At 47.2% G+C, this 12,328-nt stretch overlaps 1 protein-coding gene across 1 annotated transcript in view; it reads left to right on the top strand.

The window, feature by feature from the left end:
- The first annotated feature begins 1,856 nt into the window (after nt 1-1,856).
- Nucleotides 1,857-12,328, top strand: part of NSRP1 (nuclear speckle splicing regulatory protein 1) — a 58,705-nt gene continuing 48,233 nt past the window's right edge. Inside the window, exon 1 of the mRNA XM_068270159.1 lies at nt 1,857-1,875. The gene's annotated coding sequence lies outside the window, so the exon portion shown is untranslated. The remainder of the gene's footprint in view (nt 1,876-12,328) is intronic.

Raw genomic sequence — 12,328 nt, 5'->3', positions numbered from 1 at the left:
TTCTGGGCAGCTCAGGATGCTGTCATCATTCCACCAATTGCTTGTTGCAGCTGAGCTGCGACCAGATAGCCCTGGATTTCCTGCATGCATGTTGTTACATAATACTGCATGTATTTCGTATAGGAGTCCTTTGCATTCACAGCCAGCTAGCAAATGGTAATCAAGCCAGCTCAGGATTCAATGATTACCATTCAGCTGTGTGGAAATTTGCATACCTGCATCCATTGGCTGAGGCCAGCATAAAAGTCTGTCTCCCATTTCATACCCCGCCCGACATAGAGTTCAGCTCTCTGAGTTCTCGTTGGGTTTATGCTGTGAAAGTTGTTATTGTAAATGTATAATGCCTAGCTCTGTATTTTCATGTCTGCTGGATGTTTGCTGACCTGTGGGGGTCAGTGAAGTCCTTCTGATCCTGATAGTTAGATTCTGCCAGCACCACGTTGGCGACTGGTAGTATTCCTTCTAGCCTTGTTCTTGAGGATGAACTATAGCAACTGTTGCCATTAGTTCGCTCCGACCTGTTAGTCTTGTCTATCTCAGTGTAAATGTTGCCGTCGCTGAAACAGCGACTAGATTGGCTGAGCATTCCGTCTGTCTGTCTGTTGTCTGTCTTGTTAACTGTCATTACTTGTGCTTTAGCTAGTGAGTTATTTGAGAGCTACATTTGAGAACAACATCAGCACGATATATATGTACTCTAGTGAGTCAGTATTGTATTATTGTAATATTGCATTGTGTACCGACCTTTGCCCGCTTCTCGACTACGAATCTGCCTAATCCTTCCAATACGAATGACATCTGAATTAACGTGTATTACCCAAGCCTGTTACCGACTACGTCTGTTGTGTATTGTATCATATAGCATCTAGCCTGATAGGAGGCCCAGAGCTGCAGTTGCTCTGGGCAATCTTGCTCCCTTGTTTATTACTCCTGTGCCCATCTGTGGAGCCTCTTCCATTATCCAGCTACTAGCCTTGTTGTGCTGGGTGGTCAGAAAGTATGACCCCCCAGCATTACAGAAGGTAAGGTTTTCTGCGGAGACAGAAGACCCGGCATGTTTGCTAAAATTATAATACTTAACTTTATTGTTGATGCGACATTTCAGCTGGGGCATTCATGTTAAACAGGTATTTAAAGTAAAAACAGGTGTTTTGGGAGGCTTCGGTCTCTCTTTAAGAGAAACACCCTCCAATTCCAGTTGGATAGAGGTAATCCCCAGGGTTGAGTTGTAGATAGAAATGAGGGATAAATTGAGATGACCCACTTTGACACGCTCAAACAACAGGAGACTCTCAGACTCTAAAACGACAGAGACTCCCAGACTCTCACACACTCTCATACCTAAGTAGCCTCTTGCTAAGCTCTCTGCCATACCAGACGCCTTAACGAGGAACTCCATAGAAGATAATGTAACACAAAAAGTGCTTCATTTTTACAATACTTATGTATAAATGATTTAGTCAGTGTTTGCTCTTTATAAAATCTTTCCTCTCCCTGATTTACATTCTGTCACATGGTTTCATTTTTACTGCTGGCAGGTGATGTCAGTGGAAGGAGACGCTGCTTGCTTTTTTGGCAGTTGGAAACAGCTGTAAACAGCTGTTATTTCTCACAATGCAACAAGGCTCCCACAGTGTGATGTCAGAACCATGGTCCTGACATCACACTGTGGGAAGGTCTCACCACAATATCTGCCATACAGAGCCCCCTGATGATCCGTTTGTGAAAAGAAAGAGATTTCTCATGGGAAAGGGGATATCAGCTACTGATTGAGATGAAGTTCAATTCTTGTTACGGTTTTTCTTTAAGGCTCCAGAGAGGGAGAGATCAGGCTGACATCACAGGCCCAGTGAGACCTCACATTCCATATGATTGGTAAATATAAATTTTAATTATATTATTGCCAATTAAGTTATTTGCTTGGATATTCCTTGATTCCATATATTATATAGTCATACCTTAAACATCGACCTTCCCAGTGTTGCAAACCGGGAATAATCTGTTTACTTTAGGTTAATTTTTTTCGAAATGTTTTATTATTATATACAGTATATTATGATGTCCAAGCTTATGACTTAAAACCTTCTTGGCGGTAACCCCGAGCTGAGCTCGTGGGTAAGCCGCCGCAGAGGATATCTCAGCCCCTGGTGGGGCGATTCGCCATTTAACGTGCTGCACGCGCAGCTAGCACTTTCCTAGCCGCGCGTACAGCTTGATCGCCACCGCCGTGCGGCGATCGCCCGCACGCAGCGGCAGAAGAGGGCCCCCCGCGCCAGAGCCCTGCGCAGCCCAGACCAATGACTTCCGGGCAGCGCTAAGGGTTGGATCGGAGGCGTCTGACGTCAGGACGTCGGCTGACGTCCATGATGTCATTCCGATCGTCGCCATGGCAACAGGAAAAGCCAAACAGGGGAACGCGTTATATACGCTTTCCTCTGTTTGCTATTGATGCCGGCGACGATCGCACTAGAGGGACACATGCGCCACTCTTGTAGCTTTACATGAAACAAAAAAAAAATTTAAAAAAAATGTATTTCTGCCTATTTGGCAGAATTAATTAACCGCCAGGAGGGTTAATGGGAAAATGACAATTGAGTAATAAAATTCCTTAGAAAAATCAGGTCATTTCCAGATTCTTCCTTTGTTTTCCAGCTAGCGTGTGCGTTACAATTAAGAAATTGCAGTAAAGAAAAATGTATGCTATTTTGTGGTTGCATAGTAGAGTTCCTTCGACAGGGACAAGTCTCTTTTTCCCTTGTTCTCAAGCTAGATTGTGCCTTATTATTAAGAAGTTTCAGCGAAAGTAAAAATGTATATTATTTTGTGGATGCTCGCCTTGCTTGTGATGTATGGTCTTATCCATTAAAGAGAATCTGTATTGTTAAAATCGCACAAAAGTAAACATACCAGTGCGTTAGGGGACATCTCCTATTACCCTCTGACACAATTTCGCCACTCCTCGCCGCATTAAAAGTGGTTAAAAACAGTTTTAAAAAGTTTGTTTATAAACAAACAAAATGGCCACCAAAACAGGAAGTAGATTGATGTACAGTATGTCCACACATAGAAAATACATCCATACACAAGCAGGCTGTATACAGCCTTCCTCTTGAATCTCAAGAGATCATTTGTGTGTTTCTTCCCCCCTGCAGCTATCTTCCACTGAAGTGTCAGGTTGTTTCTTCCTACAGAGTGCAGACAGCTCTGCCTGTATGTAATTCCTCAGTATGTGAAAGCCCAGCCAGCTCAGAGGAGGATTTATCCAGCTTGTAAAAGAGAAGAGAGAAGCTGCTCTAATCTAAATAATACTCAGGCAGTGTGCAGAGAGGGGCCTGGATGGGGGAGATGCATCACAGAACCACAACACTGAAGAACTTGGCAGCCTTCCAGACACAGGCCTGACAAGTCTGACAAGAGAGAGATAAGTTGATTTATTACAGAGATGGTGATAGTAGAACGTGCTGCAGTAAGCCAGAACACATTAGAATAGCTTTTGGAACTTGTAGGATGATAAAAAACAGGATGCAATTTTTGTTACGGAGTCTCTTTAACATCTTGTGGTTAATTTTGCTTTGAAGTTTTGTATTGAGCTTATATCAAGAAGTGTCTTGTGGATTTTGTAAGAAGCAGTAATTCAATTTGCTATTGTTCTAATACATTTATGTATATATAAATGAATTAATTCTTTAAAAAAATAATTGTCCTGACTTTTCACTCCTTGTACCAAACGATTGAGAAATCTCGATCTCAAATTCAGAGTTGAGCATATGATATTTAAAGCGGTATTGTCACCATAACAATCAAATTTAAACAGCAACTGGTCTGAGTGTATTAAGTGATAAAGATGCTAATACTGCATTCAAAACTTGCATAACTTTTTCTGCTGTTATGGTTTGTTATGGTGTAGGTTTATCACCTACACTGGCCCTAGTGCCAAACAGTGCCAAACAGTTAAATGCTGGGAGTTCTTTTTATCTATAATATATTCCTCCTCTTCCATTTATTTCCCTGCCTAGCTGCTTATCAGAAACACCCTCTGGTCACTTGTGTTTACAAGCAAGGCTAAGGTGACTCAGTGATTGGATGTGTAAATAAAAAAAAGACAGTGCAGTTGTAACGATCGGTGTAGAACAGAGAGGATCTGATTACCGGTGATCTGCAGTATCACGGGGAATACAGATGTATACCAGATTATAAGTGATCTGCAGTATCACCGATAATCCGATATACCAGCTAACCTCTGTTCACCTGAGTAGAGTGTGGTGTTTGGGTGTCACAGTAACACTTAGAGGACTAGGCCTCAGTGCAGTAAGGAGTACTGCACGGATTGCTTCCGAAGACCTGAACCCTCCAAGGCGGGAGGAGTCAGGCTGACAGTAGGAAGGATAGTCTGAAAGTGACACTCTGGAGGAAGAAAGGTCGGTTCTCGAGGTCGGACAAGCCAGGTCGTTAACACACGGACAGATAAGGTACAAATACAGTAGGCGAAGGCGGAGTCTAAAGTACAGGCAGGGTTCGGCAACAGGGTATCAGAAATATCGAGGTACAAGATCAGGAGGCAGAAGCAGAGTCTAAGGACGAGCCGGGGTTCGGCAACAGAGTATCAGAAATATCAAGGTACAAGATCAGAGTTCAGGAGGATAGTCAGGCAGGCAAAAGTCATAACAGATAATCACAATCAAACTACAACTTTAGCTATCAACAGAATCTAGCTAACTGTAGGATTACAGCTCCAGCTGGTCCCGGCACACTTAAGGATCTGACTACAGGTCTGAGTGCTCCCACGTATGTGTTTGCAACGCCAGACACCAGGGAAATGACCAGCTAGCAGTATATATACACATGCATCTCTCCAGCACCTCCCTAAGTGCTTGACTAATGAGGAGTAGAGCCAGAGTCAGCTGACCAACCTGGTCAGCTGACTCACTTCTGGCTGTCATATCTTCCCTGCCTGAGTGCGCGCGCGCGCGTCACTCTAAACCTGGAGGGACTTTGTGTCCCAGCCACACCACTGTGCGGCAATCCCTCCGGTCCCCCATGCGCGGGGTTGGCCGCACCGCTAGCCGTACGGGCGGCGGCCTCCCCGCGCTGGGACCCAGTGGCGAAAGGATCGCGTGCACTAACCGCCGTGTCAGACGCGGCGGTTTCTCCACATTCCGCCATGCCTTTAGTGGGAGCAGCCGCCTCACGCTGAGCAGAGGCGGCTGCTCCTCCGCGCCTCCTTACAGTACTGCTGGACTGCTGGCTTAAGGAGGGACACGTGGAAGGACCTTACCCCACGCATGCTGGCGGGAAGATCAACAGAATAAGTAACGTAGTTGATCTTCTTAGCTACCGAAAATGGACCCACAAACCTGGGGCCCAATTTATCTGAGGGCTGTCTCAGGGTCAAGTGACGTGTGGACACCCAGACCAAGTCTCCTGGCTGGAACTTCCACTCCAACGAGCGTCTCTTGTCAGCCTGACCCTTTTGACTCTGGAATGCCCTTTCCAGATTACTCTTCACCGTCCCCTAGAGGTCTTATAATGTCCTCTGCCAGGCTTCCAGGGTTGGAAACGGAGAAGAGGCAACTGGCAAGGGGGAAAATTTGGGCGACCTCCCAGTCACAATCTGGAACGGAGAAAAACCAGACGACGAACTTTTCAAATTGTTCTGAGTGAACTCTGCGAAGGCCAGAAATTTTACCCAGTCATTCTGTGCCTCCGCAACATAACATCTTAAGAACTGCTCCAAAGACTGATTAATCCGTTCAGTCTGCATATTGGTCTGTGGGTGGTAGCCTGACGAGAAAGACAGCTTCATGCCCATTTGATGGCAAAATGCCCTCCAGAATCTAGAGATGAATTGGACTCCCCTATCAGACACTATGTTTTCCGGAATGCCATGCAGCATGTGATGAACAGGTCGGCCAGTTCCTGGGCCGAGGGGAGTCCTTTCAAGGGCACGAAATGGGACATCTTGCTGAAGCGGTAGACTACCACCCAAATGACCGACATGCCTTCAGACCTGGGGAGCTCACCCACGAAATCCATGGACAAATGGGTCCATGGCTCACTCGGGGCGGGCAAAGGCTGTAAGGTACCGAGAGGTGCCAGCCGGGAGGGTTTACTCTTAGCACATATTGCACATTCCCTAACAAATTCCCTGCAATCAACTGACAGGGAGGGCCACCAGGCACACCTGGCTACCAGATCTTGTGTTCTGGCGACTCCGGGATGTCCAGCATTTTTATGTGCGTGGAACATCTCTAGGATCTGGAGACGGAAGGGCAAGGGAATGAATATGACCCCTTCAGGCTTCCCTTCCGGGATGTCCTGCTGGAAGGGGCTCAACGTCTCCTTCAAGTCTTCCCAAGTATCTGTTGCAGCCAGCACCAATTCTCGCGGAACGATCGTCTCAGGGACGGAGGGCTGTGCTGTCTCTGGCTCAAAGCACCTGGATAGCGCATCTGCCTTAGTATTCTTACTGCCCGGGGTGTACGTAATCACGAATGAGAACCTCGAAAAAAACAGGGACCATCGAGCCTGACGAGGGCTTAACCTCTTAGACCCCTCGATGTATTCCAGATTCTTGTGGTCGGTATAAACCGTGATTGTATGCTCTGCTCCTTCTAACCAATGACGCCATTCTTCAAAGGCTAGTTTAATGGCTAAGAGCTCCCTGTTGCCTATATCGTAGTTTCTCTCTGCTGGAGAGAATCTCCGAGAAAAATAGGCACACGGGTGCAATCTACCCTGTAAGCCTGAACGTTGAGACAGCACAGCCCCCACCCCGTCTTCTGAGGCGTCTACCTCCACAATAAAAGGGAAGGAAGTGTCCATGTGTCTTAGTATGGGTGCTGTGCAGAACAGCTCCTTCAAAGTAGAAAATGCCTGTAGGGCCTCAGGAGACCAGTGAGTAGTATCTGCCCCTTTCTTTGTGAGACTGGTGAGAGGTGCAATAACTGTGGAGTACCCCTTTATGAACCTTCTACAATAGTTTGCAAAGCCCAAAAAACGTTGCAAAGACTTTAACCCCACCGGCTGAGGCCACTCCAGAACAGCGGATACCTTGGCAGGGTCCATCGACAGGCCCGAGGTGGAGATTATGTACCCCAGAAAGGCGACAGATGTAACCTCAAAAATACACTTTTCCAACTTGACGTACAGCATATTTTGTCTCAGTTTGTTTAGCACAAATTTGACATGGACCCTGTGCTCGGAGAGGTTGTTGGAGTAGATCAGTATATCGTCAAGGTATACAAGCACAAATCTACTCAACACCTCCCTGAATACCTCGTTGATTAATTCCTGGAAGACGGCTGGTGCATTGCACAACCCGAAGGGCATCACTAAGTACTCGTAATGCCCGTCGGGTGTGTTGAAGGCCGTCTTCCATTCATCGCCCTTTCTAATGCGGATCAGGTTGTATGCACCCCTCAGATCTAATTTTGAGAAGATCTTAGCGTCTGTGATCTGCGTGAATAAATCGTCTATTAATGGCAACGGATAACGATTCTTCACCGTGATTTTATTTAGGCCCCGGTAATCGATGCAAGGTCGAAGACCTCCGTCTTTTTTCTTAACAAAAAAGAAACCGGCCCCCACAGGCAACCGGGAGGGGCGAATGAACCCCTTGGCTAGATTGTCACGGATGTACTCCTGCATAGCCACTTTCTCTGGTCCAGACAAATTATACAGGTGACCCCTAGGGGGCATACAACCGACACGGAGATCGATGGGGCAATCGAAAGGGCGATGAGGAGGTAACCTATCAGCAGCCTTGGGACAGAATACATCCGAGAATTCGGAGTATTGCTCGGGAACACCCTCCACATGAACCTTGGTCTGACCTAATATCACCTTCCCTAGGCACTGTTGGGAACAGAAGTCTGACCAACTGGTTAATTGTCCTGTAGCCCAATTAATCTGTGGCGAATGAAGCTGCAGCCAGGGCATACCTAGGACAATTGTGGAGGTGGTCATATGTAACACAAAAAAACTTAAACTCTCCCTATGCAGTACCCCAGTAATGACTTCCACCTCTGGTGTCTGAGACAGCGGACGGTGCCTTTGTAACGGGGAGTCGTCCACGGCAGTAACCTGGATAGGTGGATTTACTGGGGTGAGAGGAATGCCCAACTTCTCTGCGAACTCGGAACTCATAAAATTAGCCGCGGAGCCTGAATCAATAAAGGCCTCCGTGGCTACAGATTTGTCCCGCCATGTAATCGTACAGGGGAGGAGCAATCGTTTTTCTTTTAGGGGTGTGAGCTGGGCGCCTAGGGTGTCACCCCTTACCACTCCTAGGCGGTAGCGTTTCCCGGCTTATTTTTATTTGGCTTAATGGGACAGTCTCGTACCCTATGCCCCCCTTCACCACAGTATAAACATAGTTGTTCCGACATTCTCCGTCTTCTCTCCACTTGTGTCAGCTTAGACCGACCGATCTGCATCGGCTCAGGTGGAGGCAAGACCGGAGATGATGAGACAGAAGGAGACAGAGTTACTAGGGGTGCAGCGGGAGGCACTGCGTAAGAAGTCAACCTAACACGCTGACTGCCCCTAGTCTGTCTCTGATGGCGTAGCCTACAGTCGATTCGAATGGCCGGTGAGATGGCCTCGTCGACTGTCTTGGGCTCGGGTTGGCTTAACATTAAGTCAGAGACCTCATCCGACAACCCAGACAGGAAGTAATCTAACAGGGCATAAGTGCCAAACCTGGCCGTAACTGACCACCTACGAAATTCGGCCACGTAATCCTCGACTGGACCCCTGCCTTGCCGTAAAAGCTTAAGCTTCCGCTCAGAGGTCGCAGCAAGGTCAGGGTCGTCGTAAATTACTGCCATGGCTTTAAAAAATTCCTCTACCGAGGTAAGGGCTAAGTCACCGGCAGGCAAATTGTACGCCCAGGTCTGAGAGTCACCAGTTAGCAAGGTCTTAATAAATGTGACCCGTTGGGTCTCAGTTCCCGAGGATCGGAGTCTCAACTCGAAATAAGATAACACTCTACTCTTAAAATTCCGAAAGTCAGACTTGTGGCCGGAAAATTTATCAGGTACGGACATTCGTATGTCATGACTAGGAGGGGTTCGCACCGAATTAACTGACGTCTGGAGGGTCCGCACAGAGCCTGATAGGGCATAAAATAATGCTTCGTGCTGGCCCAGTGCTTGATGGATGTTATCCACCGAAGTGGCAAGCACATTCAGAGGGTCAGCGCGTGCGTCCATCTGTCTTTTGGTCTGGCGTTCTGTAACGATCGGTGAAGCACAGAGAGGATCGGATTACCGGTGATCTGCAGTATCACGGGGAATACAGATGTATACCAGATTATAAGTGATCTGCAGTATCACCGATAATCCGATATACCAGCTAACCTCTGTTCACCTGAGTAGAGTGTAGTGTTTGGGTGTCACAGTAACACTTAGAGGACTAGGCCTCAGTGCAGTAAGGAGTACTGCACGGATTGCTTCCCGAAGACCTGAACCCTCCAAGGCGGGAAGAGTCAGGCTGACAGTAGGAAGGATAGTCTGAAAGTGACACTCTGGAGGAAGTGTCACTAACAGGACGGGGAACCGCCTCCAATAGTAAGGTCGGTTCTCGAGGTCGAACAAGCCAGGTCGTTAACACACGGACAGATAAGGTACAAATACAGTAGGCGAAGGCGGAGTCTAAAGTACAGGCAGGGTTCGGCAACAGGGTATCAGAAATATCGAGGTACAAGATCAGGAGGCAGAAGCAGAGTCTAAGGACGAGCCGGGGTTCGGCAACAGAGTATCAGAAATATCAAGGTACAAGATCAGAGTTCAGGAGGATAGTCAGGCAGGCAAAAGTCATAACAGATAATCACAATCAAACTAGTACTTTAGCTATCAACAGAATCTAGCTAAGTGTAGGATTACAGCTCCAGCTGGTCCCGGCACACTTAAGGATCTGACTACAGGTCTGAGTGCTCCCACGTATGTGTTTGCAACGCCAGACACCAGGGAAATGACCAGCTAGCAGTATATATACACATGCATCTCTCCAGCACCTCCCTAAGTGCTTGACCAATGAGGAGTAGAGCCAGAGTCAGCTGACCAACCTGGTCAGCTGACTCACTTCTGGCTGTCATATCTTCCCTGCCTGAGTGCGCGCGCGCGCGTCACTCTAAACCTGGAGGGACTATGTGTCCCAGCCACACCACTGTGCAGCAATCCCTCCGGTCCCCCATGCGCGGGGTTGGCCGCACCGCTAGCCGTACGGGCGGCGGCCTCCCCGCGCTGGGACCCAGTGGCGAAAGGATCGCGTGCACTAACCGTCGCGTCAGATGCGGCGGTTTCTCCGCATTCCGCCATGCCTTTAGTGGGAACAGCCGCCTCACGCTGAGCAGAGGCGGCTGCTCCTCCGCGCCTCCTTACAGCAGTTGTTAGTATACACCTCAGTGGGAGTGTCTGAAGACTCTGGGAGGAGGGCAGCTAATGAATACACAATGAGCAAGAGAAGGGAGGGGGGGAAACAAGAGTCAGGGAGGATATGATGTCAGCATTAGGTTAGCAAGATGGCCACTGCCTAGAATAGGATTTTCTGCTTTCCCTTTATAAAATTCACAGGGATCATACGTGGATAGCACAATACATCTATTATGTAAGTAGAAGTAGTATTTATCTACAGGTAGTCCCCGGTTAACGAACGAGATAGGGACTGTAGGTTCGTTCTTAACCTGAATCTGTTCTTAAGTCGGAACAATGTGCTATCTCTGTCCACTGTACCTCCTCTGTGCCCCCTTGTACCTTCAGTGTCCCTCTCTGTGTCACCTCTGCCTTCTGTACCTGCTTATACAACTTTAAAAGCCATTTTTTCTTTGAATTTTTTTAAATCAATTTTCTCAAAAACTACAAGTCCAATAATTAAAAAAAAATAATAATAATTGTCCTGACTTTTCACTCCTTGTACCAAACGATTGAGAAATCATTTAAGGAGCCTTAAATTCTTTTTATTACCTTTGGTTACAATGTATGTGATTTCATCAAAAATACGTGTAAATAGCCTCACGTGCTGCATGATCCATTATGCTCCACTGCTGGAACCACAATCCTTTCTGGCTGCTCACCATGTGGGGGAGACTGATTACTGCGAGCACATTTGGCTATGACAGTTGTGTGTGGACCAGTGGAGTTGGAACGACCTTCCAGAAGAAACAAAAACGAGACAGGGACACCAGGAGCCCCTGATAGTGATCTATCTCACTACAACATGTCTGGTCATCAAAAATTTTGATAGTGCTTTATGTTGATATCAACTTCAAAACTAGATGGTGTCATTTGTGCTCAAACTACATGATGATGGGGTAGAGATACAAGTCTTGACAGCTTTCTGTCCAGTGAAACTGTGCTGTTGTCTTAACAGAGAATGAAACTACAAGACCCATCCAGCCAGGTACTTTCAATATATCTATTGAAAAAAGTATAGACTTGCAATGCACAAAACACCGTACATTGCTAAATAAGGAACTGTTACATCCTGTTGACTTGCTACTTGTGGTTGGTGTGGGCTCTCCCAAGGCGTGGAGTCTAAGTGGCTACAGGTCTTCCCCATAGCACCCCACAAGGGATGATGGACCACTATCCTTATGGACTTCTTTGCTGCCTGGTAGCCACCAGGTCACGACTCTCAGGATTGCCCCACCAGTAGCAAGAGAGAACAGAAGACGCTGCGTTGTGGAGAACGATGAACAAGGTGTAATACAGAATCAGCAGGCAGAAGGGTTGTCAGACAAACTGGAATCAGGGCAGAGTACAATCTTAGTCGTTAATCAGGCCAAGGAGTCGAGACAGGCGGAGTACAATCATAAACGGAGAAACAGGCAGTAGGTCGGGGCAGATGGAGTACTATTGTGGTCAGGAACAAGCCAAGGTCAATAACGAGATATCAGACAGGAGATAAGGCGGGCAGAGCAACAAGGTATACTGCTAGCAAGCCACACAAACAGACAGCACTGGTATGCTGTCACATCCAAAATCAATCTTTATTGGTTCCATGTAAAATTATGGCCAACGTTTCGGAGCCACGTAGGACCCCTTTATCAAGGCGATATTTGCTCTGAGTCAAAGATCTGTCTGCTGCTGTGCAAGGCATTGCTGCTGCTGCGGACCCCAGATGGATACACGTCGCTGACAGCGAGTGTTAAGAGGAGCCAGACTCCAAACTTCCTATGCAGAATCTTTTGCACAGCAACAGACAGATCTTTGACTCAGAGCAAATATCGCCTTGATAAAGGGGTCCTACGTGGCTCCGAAACGTTGGCCATAATTTTACATGGAACCAATAAAGATTGATTTTGGATGTGCCAGCTTTCTTCCTTGTT

Source organism: Hyperolius riggenbachi, chromosome 2 (genome assembly GCF_040937935.1).
Source record: "Hyperolius riggenbachi isolate aHypRig1 chromosome 2, aHypRig1.pri, whole genome shotgun sequence".
Lineage (NCBI taxonomy): Eukaryota > Metazoa > Chordata > Amphibia > Anura > Hyperoliidae > Hyperolius > Hyperolius riggenbachi.
This window is presented reverse-complemented; position numbering and strand designations above follow the sequence as displayed.